Below are 16,121 nucleotides of genomic sequence, written 5' to 3' on the forward strand. Positions count from 1 at the left end.
TGAATCTGGATCTGACGGGACACAACTACTTCTTCGTTGCACACTGCTACGCTGGAGACGTGGCTGCCGTTGCCGGAATTTTGAAGAAGATGGAGGAAGATGGGATTGGTTTGTATTCAACACACATGTTTGTAATTAGGGGTTTGTTGCAGATGTTGCTCTCTGCGTTTTGGGATATTAGGTGCCGTTTTGATAATTAAAGAGACTGCAAACTACACAATTACAAAAATATAAAAAAAATATTCATTTAATATGAAAAAAAACCCTAATACTTAACAAAGAAATATCCAGTTATATTTTAGGAAAAATAATTAAATATCTATAAAATTTTAAAAAAATATGAAATTCTCAAAGAAATAGAGACATTCACATTTGCAATACAAAAAAGTTCGAAAAATATATAAAAGAACATCCATTTAGTATGAAAAAGAAACATTCTGATATTTAGCAGAAGAAACATCTATATATATTAGCTCGTAGAGATTTTGGATTCACCCAAAGGTATTTGGCTGATTTTTTGCTAATACATACCCTTTTAGTTCCCTAACATTGTTCTAAACTTAATGACCATTATTTCTATCTTAATGATCAAATGGTCATCCTCCATCAACCTAATGTCTATATAAAAATACTATCTATCACTCAACAAGGAAAGATTTATGAACTTCTACACACTAATATCATATTTTATGTTTTTATACTCATATAATTAGTTTTATGACGTCTATATGTCGATAAAATATTCACTAATATTCTATATTCATAAAATTCTTATGCCTCTTAAATACATACTGATTTAAGTGTCAGAATATATTTTGTAGGTACTCACTCATCGTATTTTTTAACATCCGAGTTATACTCACTTCATTAAAGAAAAGGCATATTACAACATTACAAGGGATGAGCTATACCTCGAAAGTGAAACAGTTCAGTGAAAACAATACAAATATCCAACACAAGGATAATATGAAAGCACTCACAACACAATATAGCAGCAACTATGAGAAAGTAAATATATCAAGTAAAGCAACAATTCCTAGATTTTAACGTAGAAAATTCTCTCAATATAGAAAGTAAAAACAACAATTCGTCCAAACTAATAAAATAGATCCACTATAATCAAATATGAGGTACAAGAGAGTTTCAAATAAAAGACAAATCGTGTATACAATCAGTCGAAATACCAAAACACCAGAACTTAAAAATAAGTGACCAAAAGATAAAAAATATCCAAAATCAGAGCTACTGTGCGAAGCCAATTTCTCACTAAATACCTTCAATCAACATCTCCACCATCCATAATAAAGAACAAGATGAGAGAACTTGCAATCGAAATTTCATATTGATCCAAAGGTGAACGAATAAGAAACTACTGTTCATAGATTTCTGCTCTGCATAAAAATGAAAATTCATTTTTTTCTCTTCTCTTCCACTTTTGTGATTGCACTCTCTCTTTCTCTCAAAGACTCTAAAATTCTTATTAGATTAGTGAAAAAAGGGTGCAAGGAGACACCCCTAAAAATTTGAATTTGGACCTTACGTAGGAATAAAAACAAGCCTAACAAATCTTTCCTTCTCCATTAGGTAGAGGCCCTGACTATTCCAATGATCAAATAATATGTTTCAAGCTTATCTCTTGGTAATGTTTTTGTCATCATATCAATATTATTATTATCAATGTGAACTTTCTCAAAGTTTAATAGCTTGAAATTCAACACATCATGTATTCAGTAATACCTAACATCAATATGTTTAGATCTTATATGAAAGATAGAAATCTTAGCAAGATGAATAGCATTTTTACTGTCACAAAATAGCATGTAACGGTCTCACTTGAAACCAAGATCTCCAAGAAACTTCTTCATCCACAACAACTCTTTACACGCTTTAGATGCAGCAATAAACTCTACCTCTGTAGTAAAAAATGCAACATACTTTTGCAATCCTGATTGCCATGAAATAGCTTCTTCTACAAACTTGACCAAATAATCTAAAGTAGACTTTCGAGAATTAATATCTCTAACCATGTCTGCATCGGTAAGGCCAACTAGTAAAGATTTCTCACCACCAAAACTCAAACTCAAGTTAGTTATACCTTTGAGATATCTCATAATCCATTTAACAGTATTTCAATATTCTTTACCTAGATTAGAGAGGAAATAACTCATAGTACCAACCGCATAAGCAATGTCTGATCTAGTGCATACTATAGCATACATCAAGCTTCTAAATAGCTGAAACATAAGAAATTTCATTCATTGCTTGTTTCTTCTTGTCAATGGTTGAACATTGCTTGGTACTCAACTTAAAATGAGAAGCAAAAGAACTAGCAACACATTTAGCATCAATCATGCCAAACTTTTGAAACACTTTCTTTATGTACATTTCTTGTGACAAATAAAGCTTTTTGAAATCTCTATAATTAGTATTAATGTATTAGTCATGCCCAAAATCTGCTTGGCAGGACCAAGTCCTTCACAGCAAAAAACTTGCTCAACTATTTTTTCAACTCATTAATTCTCAAAACATTCTTGCCCACAATCCAAATATTATCCACATAAAAAAAATAATAAAATCACCATCAATTTTTTTTTTTTACAAATATACAATGATCTGAAGTTATCTTATGGTAACCATGCTCTTCCATAAGGTAGTGTTTGTTTTGAGGTACTGAGATAGAGACTGAGAGACTGAGACTCAATATTATATTTGTTGGTTCAGAGACTGGTACTAAAATTTCTGTTTTTGTCCCTAAAATTTCAGTATTTCAGTACCTCCAAAAAGTAGGGACACAGAGGACTAAAATTTTTAGAGATGGAGACTGAAACTTTAATAACATTTTATACCTAAAATATCATCATTTCAATTAATTAATTTCAATTTTACCCTTTGTACAAATTAAATTAGAGTTTCATTCTTGTTTCAATTTCTGTCTCTCACTTTGCACCAAACAGAATACTGAGATTATTTCAATTTTTGTCTCTTAGTCTTTGTCTCTCAGTCTCAGTCTTTCCATCTCTGTCTCTCCACCAAACGCTACCTAACAGATTTAAATTTCTTGTACCATTGTATTGGAACTTACTTCAACCCATAAAAACTCTTCTTAAACTTACATACAAGGTCTTCTTCTCCTTTAACAATAAAGTCTTCCGGTTATTCAATGTAGATTTTCTTGTCTAAATCACCATAAAGTAAAGCTATCTTCATATCCATTTGCTCAATCTCCAGATTAAGAGAAGCTACTAATCCAAGTACAGCACAAATGGATGAGATTATTAAAATAAGAGAAAAAATCTTCTCATAATCAACACCTTTTCTCTATCTAAAGTCTCTAACAACCAATCTATCATTATATCGAGACTTAGAATTGTGCTTTTCATTCTTGATTCTGAATACCCATTTGTTCTTCAAAATTCTCATACCCTTAGGTAGTTTCACCAACTCATAGGTATCATTTTCAAGTAAGGACTTCATTTCTTCTTACATAGTTTTAAGCCATTAAACTTTGCTTCCATCTTCAACAGCCTCTCTATAGCATTCAGGTTCTCCCCTTCAGTCAATAAGATAAAGTCATGTGGAAAATACCTTGACGATGACTTCTTTTCTCTTGTAGACTTTTTAAGTGCATTTGCAGCGATTTCCAAAGCTAGTTGTTTATCAAGATCATCATCACCAACTTGATCATGCATTGGATCAACTGTTCCATTTTCACCTGCAACTGTATCTTGCTCATTATTTTGAACTTCAACTCTACCATCTTCTACCATAAGTATAAAAGGAGTAATATCCAAGTCAGAAAAATTATCACTAGGATGAACCTTGACTTCTTTGCATTATCAATATTCTTCAATATTTGGTCTTAAAGAAAAATAACATCTTTATTTTGAATCACCTTTTTGTTAACATGATCATAAAATCTATAACCAAACTCATCCATGCCAAAACCAATAAAAATACATTGTCTAGTCTTTACATCAAGTTTGGATCTCTCATCTTTGGATCATCATCAAATTTATTATTAGGCTTCTCAGTACTAAAAATTGGTTGATGAAAATTCTTGTCATAAAGTAAATCTTTCATCTTTGACTTTCACATAAGGCTGTCAAAATGGGCCAAACCCATCGGGCCAGCCCGTTTATCCATTTAAATGGGCGGACTTTACCTAAAATTAAGCCCGTTTAAATTTTGGGTTAAACGAGTTGAGCCCGATTAACCCGAAAAAAATGACGGGTTAAACGGGCTAGCTCGCGGGCTAAACGGGTGGCTTATTTAATTTTTTTTACATTTTTTCAAAAAAAGTAGTACTTTTAGCCGATATTTCTCTCGATCCGATCCGAAAATCCAACACATCAACTGAAAAAAATATTATTTTTTAAAAGTTTTTGACCTAAAAGTGATATTTTTTGTCAAAATATTTTTCAAAAAATAAAATAAAAGGATAAACGGGCTATCCCGTTTAACCAATCAGGCTGACAATAAACGGTCTGGACTGAAAAATTATGGCCCGTGAATGAAGCGGGTTTAAAGGGTTCAACCCATTTAACCTACGGGCCGAGCCTAAATGGGTCGGGCTAACCCGTTTGACAGCCCTCCACAAATCATAATTAGGACTATTAAGAGTGATCATCCTACTAGTATTAGTATTAGCTTTTATTGTTTATAGAATCGCAAATTCAGAAAAATACCAATAAGCTCTTATGCCAGTATGAAAAAGTCCAACAGGTGAAACAACACAATATCTAACACAAGAATAATTTGAAAGCACTCCCAATACAATATGACAGCAACTATGAGCAAGTAAATATATCAAGTAAAGCAACAAGAATATATCAAGATTTTAACGTGGAAGACTTCCCTTAATGTGAGAGGTAAAAGCCACGAGTCGTCCAAATCAATGAAATAGCTCTACTATAATCAAATATGAGATATAAGAGAGTCTCAAATAAAGCATAAATCGTGCATACAACCAAGCAAAATACCAAAACACCAAATCTTACAAATGAGTAACAAAAAGATAAAAAAAAAATCCAATAGACCTCTAATCAGCATCTCTATCATCTAAAATAAAGAAAAAGATGATATAAACCTGCCGTCCGAATTTCAGACTGATCAATGGTGAACAAATAAAAAAGAGCTTTCAAAGATTGTTACTTTACATAAAAACTGAAATTTTGTTTTTTCTCCCCTCTTTCAGTTTTGTAGCTACACTCTCTCTTTTTCTCAAAAACCCCAAAATTTTAATTAAATTAATGATAAAAAGATATAAAAAGACACCTAAAAAATTAGATTTAAACTTCACACACATAAAAGAGAAATAAATCCAACTAAAAATTCATCTACACAAAAATATTTGACATCTATAATGTGGCAAAGTAAAATAATTTCTACTTCACTAAAATTTATAAAATTTGAATTACATTTAAAATTTTAAACTAATTTCAACAGTCTTATTCAAAATTTTATTTAATACTTTTGTTTAAGTATTATCTACATTATTTTTATAATTTGTATATTTTAAAATTGCTAGTTACACAATTTTTATTTAAGTTCGAGTTTCGTAAAACTGTCCAACATCTATTCGCAATTTCAATATAATCAATTAAAAAAATAATTTGAAGGCAAGAAAGAAAAAAAAAATATTGACTTTTACTAATTTTCTCAAAATTCTGAACATACAATTTAAATTATATGATCCAGCTTATTTTACTTTTGTAATTAATATTTACTAATTTAATCAATTATATTCAAATTTCAATAATGTATACCATATGATTTGAATTATCTTTACAAATAATATATGTTTGTCTTTATGTCTCTGCTTTTTTTATATTATTGCAGGAATCACCCATTATTTTTTATTTCTATTATTAAAAATCATTAATCCTTGTGTTTTCTTGTTTTAAAATAAAATGAGAAAGAAATAGCCTATGTTGGGATAAATAAATTAAAATTTAGCTAACAATTAAAATAGCATATAACAGTCAAACTGATTAAATTCTAAAAATCTGGTTACATGAGACAATAAATGGTTATAGAATATTTTAGGTAGTGTTTGAAAAAAAAACTGATATAGAAAAAAATTAAAAAATAAAGATTGAAAGAGAGAAAATAAATTAAATTTATATATTATATTTAATATAAAATGTATATGATTAAATTATATATCAATATCCTATTTAACGAGAGTAGGTGTAATAGTAAGATGAGACATTAGAGATAGAATGGGGCTAAAGTTAGAGATGTGAGGATGAGGCGTAGAATGAAAATTTGAAAAAATAAGATGAGGGTATTTTTGAAAATAAATATTATTAAAATTTTAGTCTCTGTTTTAGGAATTTCAGTTCTATTTGTCTTTATTTTTTAAAAATAATGAAAGAATTGAAATTTTGTTTCTTGAAATAAAAATTTTAGACTATATTTATTTACAAATACATGACACTAAGATATGAATATAGAGATACGTAATTGTATTTGACAAATGAGACATGGATAAATATAGTGTCCTGAGATATTAAATTAGCGTATTTTGTATCCTTTCATTCAGAAAAAAAAAAAACATTGGATGAAGATACAATTTACCTTTTTTGTTATTATCACTCTCAATTTTTTATAAGAAAAATGTTAAACAGTCATTATAATTTATTATTTTTTATCATCAATTAGTCATCAATATTTAAAAGTGTATGTTAAACTATGTTGTTAGATTACTAATCTAAAATAATTAGATTGATGACTAAAAATAATGACAAAAAATAATAAAATCAAATAATCTTCTAATATTTTTTATTTCATAATTATTTTTGTATTATTCTATTTTTTTAAATTTTGTGTGAAAAAAATAAAAAATAAATTAAATTTTTTTATTCTATTTTTAATATTCTATTTTATCTTCTTCTCAAAATCAAATGCCCCCTTAATTTTAATATCGAGTAAAGTATCTTTTTTGTCTCCAACATTGGTAGTAAATCTCAAAGTTGTCCATAACGTTTCAATCGTCCTATTTAAGTCCTTAATGTTTCAAAATTGACTTAATGTTATCCTGCCGTTAGGGATCCGTTAACAGAATTGACTGCGAGACAAAATTAAGACGATTTTGAAACATTAGGGACTTAAATAGGACGAAAACGTTGAAGACAAAAACGATACATAAAAATAAGGGTTAAGTACTGAAATCGTCCCTAAGGTAAGTGGCGAAAATCAAATTCGTCCCCGACGTTTTTTTGCTATTAAAATCATCCCGAACGTTCAGAAACACTTTAAAATCATCCTTTCCCGAATTTTTGGACAAAAATACCCTTGACTATTAATAAAAAAAAAAAGACCCTACCCCCACCCTCACCCATCAGCATCTCTTCTCTCCCCCCCCCCCAACCCCCAATTTCCCTTCCTCCTACACCCACCCCCAAATCCCATCCCATCCCATCCCATCATCATCATCATCATCATCATCATCATCATCATCATCATCATCATCAGTTCCCACTCCCTCACCCCCATCACCGTCGCCCCCTCACCCCTTCACCGCCGCCGCCTCACCCCCCTCACCGCCGCCGCCCCTGCGTCCAACCCGTCACCGCCCCTGCATCCAACCCGCCGCCGCTCCGCGTCCAACCCTCCTGCCGCACCGTGGGTCCAACCCCCCGCACCGCACCGCCGCACCACCGCTTCTTCTTCTTCTTTTTCTTTTTCTTCTATGAATTGAATTTGTTGAATCTGTGGACTGGATTTTTTGTAAAATTTGTTGTGCATGTTTGAATTTTCTGTTGATGATGATGATGATGATGAACATGAAGAGAGGGGCATGAGAAAGGGGGTGGGGGGGAGGTATTACAGTGAGGGGGTGAGGAAGTGGGTGAGGGGGAGGTGGTGAGGGGTAGGGGGTGAGGGATGGGGGGTTACAGTGAAGGGGTGAGGGAGTGGGTGAGGGAGTGGAGGATTACAGTGAGGGAGTGAGGGAGTGGGTGAAGGGGAGGCGGTGAGAGGTAGGGGGTGAGGGGGTGGAGGGTTACAGTGAGGGGGTGAGGGAGTGGGTGAAGGGGAGGCGGTGAGAGGTAGGGGGTGAGGGGGTGGAGGGTTACAGTGAGAGGGTGAGGGAGTGGATGAGGGGTAGGGGTGAGGGGGTGGAGGATTACAGTAAGGGGGTGAGAGAGTGGATGAGAGGGAGGCAGTGAGGGGGTGGAGGGGAGGCGGTGAGAGGGTGAGGGGTGGGGGATGAGGGGGTGGAGGGGGTGAGGGGTGGGGGTTTACGGTGAGGGAGTGGGTGAGGGGGGGGGGGCGGTGAGGGGTGGGGGGTTACCGGAGTGGGGTTAAGGTGTTGATGTTTGTGTTTGTGTCTGTGGTGGTGGTGGTGGTGGTGGTGGTGGGGTGATGAAGGTGAAGAGGAGAATGATGATGATGAGGGTATTTTGGTCCAAAAATTTGGGAAAGGATGATTTTAAAGTGTTTCTGAACGTTCGGGATGATTTTAATAGCAAAAAAACGTCGGGGACGAATTTGATTTTCGCCACTTACCTTAGGGACGATTTCAGTACTTAACCCTAAAAATAAATTTTAATTTTATCTTTCAATAATATCAATTTTTTACTGTACATAGTATTCAAATATTTTTTAATTACATCTAAGTAAATTACACTTAATCACATTACTTTCATTCTAAATAAATTTATTTTTTTATAATTTTACACTTTCATTATAAATAAATAATGTAATGTGATTAGAATAAAAGTATAAAATTATAAAAAAAAAATTATAAGTAATGTGATTAAGTAATGAAAATAAAATTATATTATTTAGAATGAAAGTGTAAAATTTATTTATTTATATAAAAATTACATTACTTTAAGTGTAAAATTATAAAAAAAATTAATTTATTTAGAATAAAAATAATGTGATTTACTGTAATTTACTTAAATGTGATTAAAAAATAATTAAATACTATGTATAGTAAAAAATTAATATTATTAAAGAATAAAATTAAAATTTATTTCTATGTATCGTTTTTGTCCCTCAACGTTTTCGTCCTATTTAAGTCCTTAACGTTTTAAAATCGTCTCAATTTTGTTCCGCCGCTAATTCTGTTAATGGATTTCTAACGGCAGGACAATATTGAATCAATTTTGAAACGTCACGGACTTAAATAGGACTATTGAAATGTTAAGGACAACTTTAGAACTTACCCCAAATATTAGAGACAAAAACGATGCTTTAGTCTTTTAATATCTAACCAACAAATGCAATACTTTTTTCCCAATCTCCCATATCAAGTATTTCTCTCAAGCATTATGCCATTAGTTGTTGAAAGCATTCAATTTATTAGCTTCGTTTTGCTTAACCGCGTTTCTCATTATTTTTCTTCGTTTGAATTGCATTCAGTAATATACAATTCTGGTTTCTTCTAATTAAAAGTTTTTAATCCATTCATTCATTCGCCTTATTTTACTTTAATTTCTTGAGTTAGTTAAGGTTCCTGATTTTCTAAATGAAATAAAATATCCTTCTTAATGGAAATTATCTTAGTTAAGGCTATCATTATAAAATAAAATGACTTATTTTTTGGATAGGTTATAAATTAGAGAAATGATGTTTATACAACATTTATTTTTGTATACATACATATATTTTGTCCAATTTTTTATGGTATAAAAAATAATTTTTTTATTTTTTATGTTTTATCAATCACTTTTATTATTAAAAATAAAATTAAAAATATATAAAAATTATACAAAAATAATGCATATAATAATATTTCTACATAAATGATAGAATTCAGGAAATTAAACTGTGGTTTTTAGAATCCCCTTCGTTGAAACTTTTAAGATTAATTATGATGCGAGTTATTCTGGTTGGGATGATAGTGTTGGTTTTGCTTGTATTATTAGAGATTGTAATGAAAATTGACAAATGAAGTTTTTGGGAATAATTGAGAGTAATAGTATTCTTTGAAATTGTTTGTTACTTGGAGAGGATATCTCTTAGTATAGGATATAGGTCAACAAAATGTTATTTGTGAGACGAATTGTGTGGAAGCGTTTTAATCTTGTTACTAATCACCAAGATAGTTTTGGGTTTATTAATCCATTGATACTCAAAATAAGAGATATCATGCATTGGAATTGACGTGTTAACTTTTATTTGATTATGAGAAATACAAACACAATGACACAGACACTATGACAAAGATGATAATGAAGTTATAATTTTATTATGTGAAACTTCCTTCACCTTAAAAAGAATTTAAAAGTAGAATAATCTTAAATAGAACTGTTCATTTATTTAAACTGTCCCTTTATTTTGTTTGTTTTGTTTTTTTTTTTTTTGTTTAATTTATTTAAATCACAACCAAAAAAAAATCTGTTTAGCTCAACAACCGATACACAAGAAATAAATTGAGACACATGCTATATATCCATGCCCCATCCAACAAGAAGGAACCCTCTGGAAATTAGAAGAGCAATCGTGATGTCGTGATGAGATCTTAATTAACCAACCTTCCATTGAGGACATGGGTAACTCTACAGCATAATAAGGTGGGTAGCAAGTTGTTAAGAAAAATTATAATAAAAAGTATGTTACCAATTAAATAATAGTAAATTTTATAATATTTATAATTTGGTATTTAATTTTTATCTAATTTATTTTTTATGATAAATTTTGAATATTTAATAATTATTTATTTTATATTTTTAAAATTAAATATTAATTTTTAATTTTTTAATAAATTAGAGAAATACTTTTAGACACTAACACAATTATTTTAAATAATATGCCTACAAAAAATTAGCATAGCCAATTTAAGAAAAAGAAGCATTGCTACTTCACGTATGGTTTGAGACATGGCCACATCTGCAAGTATTAATTTCTTCCAAGCTGGGACTTTTTAGCTTTCTTTATAAAAATACTAAAATAAGTCAATGAAATTAATATAATATAGGATGTGGTCTAAAAAATGATCTGGAACATAAGCATTCACCCATGCGACCATGCCCCCGCACCCACTGTTTTCAATTTGTCACCAGTTGGGAACACACCTTAGAAAAGCAAGTTTATTAAATTCCGTATGGTCCATATAAGACAGTACCTTTTTCAAGTTCAGCATAAGCATTAAAGAATTTTTATGGCATTTAATAAACTTTATTTTACATCTATGAAGCACGAATATTTCGTTGAGTTGTCGTGTCTGCGTATCAGACACATTTTAGACACGATATTTATCGACACTCGTCTGATACGCATGTTTGTTATGTCTAATCGTATCTTAATAAAAAGTAAAAAATTATTTTCCGGACACGTTTGGACACACCTAAATACCATCACGTGTCAGCGTGTCCAGTCTTATTCTTGACATATATTCTTGAAATAAATTTAGATATAGTATATACTATTATTTATTAAATTAAAAAATATTTTAAATACTTGATATAATTAAAATAAGATATTAAAAATAATTTTAAAAATTAATTTATATTTTAATATCAATAAAATATCAAAATATCATTACGATTTATCTAAAAAATATTTTATATTTTATATATATACGTGTCCCCGTATTTTATAAGATTTTAAAATTTGCGTGTCGGTGTGTTCCGTGTCGTGTCGTGTCCCGTATCCGTGTCAGTGTTCATGCATCATAGTTTTACATCATACTAGTGACAATCCAAAAATTGTACGTAGTAAGAACAAATATATAATTATATAAAAATAAAAAAAATATTATAAACATATTAAAATATATAAAAATAAATAAAATAAAAATATAAACTATTAAAATAATTTTTATTATATTGATAAATAATAATATAATTATTAATTTATCTTTTTATCAATTAAATATATAATAATAAATGAGATTAATCAAAATGATAAATAGATTATTTTTTAATCAATAATAAAAGTGAAACATATTTTTTTATAAAATATGTATGATAAAGAGTATTTTAGGAAAAAAAATTATGACCCAAATAAATTTCTCATATTTTCATTATATAATTTGAAGGTTGTAGTAGGTTTAGAGAAGGGGTTGAATCTATGCCTTTCTTTAACTTACTGAAATAACCCCTTTTAATTAAACTTGCAATTTTGATTCTTTTTGAACTCAGCAGCAGAAATTTATGAGACAATTTATTTTTGTCTCATGAATATCAGAAAACATAACATAGCAGAGAAGAGAGAAACTAACACCAGCATATATCCTGGTTCGGTTGTCATGTGCTATGCAACCTACGTCCAGTCTCCTCCACAACAATGGAGGAATTTTCACTATAGTTAAAAGTATTACATACACCAATTCCACAGGATTGACCCAATCCTTTCACACTCAAGTTCTAACCTAACTTGACATTGGCTATGCTAATACCTAATTCTTCACTTTTAGTGCTAATCCAATTAAGGAAGAGATACCTCACAGGTACAAGATACAAGACACAGACGTATCTAAAGAAATCTGAAAATAACTCTAGGTTTTTCTCTCAAGTGTATCACTCATCCTCATTCACTCATTGGCTTTTACTTGAACTCACTCAATATGCCTTTTCGCTCAAGAAATTACAAAAAGATAAACATTGAAAAGTAAAATACAATCTGTAATAACATGAAGGAGATTGATTTCGTCAACAGCCTCTTTGCTATGTGATAAACCAGATTATCATGTCTCTGATTCAGTTCTTCATTTTTGGCGGAATGCTTCTTTGAAAGAAAGCACTGTTCAAGTAGAGGAACTTCTTCAGAGAGCTTCTTCACAGAACAAAACCTCAATACACTGGGTTATCTCTCCTTGCTTCTAAATGAGCAGAAATCCTCTTTTATCTCCTTGCATGTTGCTAGGTTCTTCTTCCTAGGTCAACTCCTTGAGCACTGTGCTTCACCAACCCACAAACTCACTTTTTCTCATTAATCCTCAGAGTAGAAACCTTACTTCTGACCTTCTCTTGTTGACTAAAAGCCATAAAACAGCAACCACAAAAGTCTTCCAATGGTAAACAGGATCTGAGCCATTGAGAAGTTACTTGGTCTCCAAGAATCACTTGTGATCGTAGATACACAACAGATTGGTACAGAAATCAACTTTTCCTTGTATGTCATTTTCGGACTTGCAGAGAGTTGGGAAGAAGAGAAGAAAGCAGTTAACATGTAATAGGAAGTGGTTTACCTTTAACCTAACTTAAGCTTGATGTGGTTTGAAATTATTGATTAGACTTCGGCCTTTCAAGCTTAATCTTCTCTTTCTTTCTTTTTCTTTGAATATCTTAGGAACTAAGCACTCCCTCTCACTTCTGTGCGTTCTGATAGAGACAGTGAGGTGTACATTATTTTTTGTTAAAGCACATTGAAAGAGTTTGAACTGAGAGAGGTAACCGGGCTTGGATCGGATCTTTTTCATTCAGCCCGTTGCCTTCTTTTCTTTGTTTTTTTTGGAGTTCATTTGTATTTTAGCCCACCAATCTTGTTTGTTGTTTTTCTTTCTCTTGGGCTACTGCAAAGATAAGTTTTGACCTGCAATAATAAATAATTAGCCTCATATAATCATAAACAATCAACACTAATTATTTACTTTGTTTAATAAAATAATATTTATCATCATTAATTAATTAATTAATTTTGTTAATTTTTTAACTCAATATATTTTATAGATTATTTAATAGTTATTCAATTATTTAATAAAAAAGATAAAAAATTAATTCAAATAATAATAATAAAGTTAGTTACTTAATTAGATAGATGAAAACACAAAATATGTTTGTATTTTAATTGATTTTTAATTTAATTTATGTTTAAGAATTAATTATTAAAATATATGTGCAGTACAAAATTCTTTAATTTATTAGTAAATATTAAAATAGAGTAGAAAAAATTTAAAGATTTAAACTTCAATTAAATAAATTCATTAACTAAATAATGCTACAATATTATTTTATTTTTATTAAATTATTTTAATATATATTAGTTACAAATTAGAGTTTAATTTTGATATACTGACAGTGTAAAATATTTTATATAATTATCCAACTGCATCTATTTTTTTAGATGATCATTCATATAAATGCAATCAATGTTAAAAAACTGTAGTTATTTTTTATGATATGGTGTTACATAATTAGATGTGCATGTAAAACTATTTTACACTAATAATGTATCAAACTTTAATTCTAAACAATAAAAAATATATATAAAATAAATATTTTAACCCAAAATTTAATATGTATTTTTTTTAATGTGAGCACAAATACAATTTTTCAATGGAGGCGCGCGTGCACACACAAAATGTTAGTCGGAGCACTTACCTCCATAAGTTATAGCATATAGCAATCTCACTAGGTAACAAACTAGAGGCGCAACTAATTGCAGTCAACTAGCAATTTTTTTTTTTGAATTTTCTTTTTGGAAGAAACGTGTATTCAAACTATCAGAAAAAATATCCAAAACCTAAATGAAAAAAAGAACCTCTAAAATTTAAAAAAACATCTAAAACTATTTTAAAAATTTTAAAATTGATTTTAAAAATTCCAAAATTATCTCTAAAATCCTTTTAAAAATTTCTGATAAAAAAACATTCAAAACATACAAAAAAAAAAAAGTAAAAAATATAACAAAAAAAATATCCAAAATTATTTTAAAAATTTTAAAATCTAACAAAATAAAATATCCAAAAAAATATTGAAAACAGAACATTCGAAAACTAAGCAAGAAACATCTAAAACCATTAAAAAAAACATCCAAAGTCCAAAAAGAAGAAATATCCAAAACATAAGAAAAAGAAACCTCCAAAACTTAGGAGATATAAACATCCAAAACTAGTAAAAAGAATCATCTAAAACCAAGAAGAAGAAGAATAAAAAGAAAATATTGAAAAAAGAACATCCAAAAACTAAGGAAGAAACATCTAAAACTATTAAAAAAATTAAAAATAAAAAAAGAACATCCAAAACATAAGAAAAAAAACATTTGAAACTTAGGAAAAAAACATTTAAAACTAGTAAAAAGAATCATCCAAAACTAAGAAGAAGCGACGCTTGTTGTGTTTGAATGTGGCACGACACGATGCTTAAGACGGAGATTGTTGCGTTTAGGAAATGAGGACTGCGGCGCTAATCGACAGCGTTGCGTTCGCGATGGGAGGAGCTGCGGCGGTGATCAACGAAGCTGTATTTACGAGGGGAAGGCAATGATGGTGATCGACAAAGATGCGTTTGCGAGGAAAGGGCAGTGATGGTGATCGACGAAGATGCGACAGCGACACTGCGTTTGCGAAGGACGGACACTGCATGTCTCCGGCGATGGTCAGTGGCACTGCGTTTGTAAAGAGAGGACGGTACATTACTGCAGCGATGGTCGATAGAAATGGCCAGGGCACACACGTGGATAGAGAGAGAACAATTAGAATTTATGCAGTTTTTTTCTTTTATTATGTATTATCAATAGGATTAGAATAAAATTAAGATGAACTTTTTTTTAATATTTTTTATTAAATTTTGTTTTTTTAATTGACTATACCACTAGTTAATTTCTTAAATGTTTTTATATTATAGTTAGTTTTTCATAGATTATATTCACGTGAGAATGATCAAAGTGTTAGATATGCCTTAATTAAAATCAAAAGTTAAATTCCAAGTAATGATTTATTTTTATTCCTATTAATCTTATCATTTCTATTGTCAGTTATTCATACTTAAAAATTTATGTAATAAAGAAATACTATTTCAACAACTAAAAATAAATGTATGTAATAGATATACTATTTCATATTTAAAAAATTAATGTAATAAATCTATTATTTTATACTAATTTAATAACTAAATTTTAGTGTATATATTATAATTATTAAAAAATACTGGCTAATATATAAAGATGTTTGATTTTTGTATTGTCAAACTGGCCATTTTAATATAGATTTATTATTCGACAAAAATATATGAGAGCATAATTTAAAGATATAATTTAACTTTTTTTTGCTTTTATTTATATCTATTAATTATTATTGAAATAAATACATAATATTAAATATAATAAATATATAATTATAAATATTACAAAAATTTTATAGGTATTATATTAAATAAAGTAACTTTCAATTATTATTTTGTTAGCAATGCTCTTATTTGATTAGTATATATGACTAACCTCCTCTG

Source organism: Arachis hypogaea, chromosome 19 (genome assembly GCF_003086295.3).
Source record: "Arachis hypogaea cultivar Tifrunner chromosome 19, arahy.Tifrunner.gnm2.J5K5, whole genome shotgun sequence".
In the NCBI taxonomy this organism is placed as follows: Eukaryota; Viridiplantae; Streptophyta; class Magnoliopsida; order Fabales; family Fabaceae; genus Arachis; species Arachis hypogaea.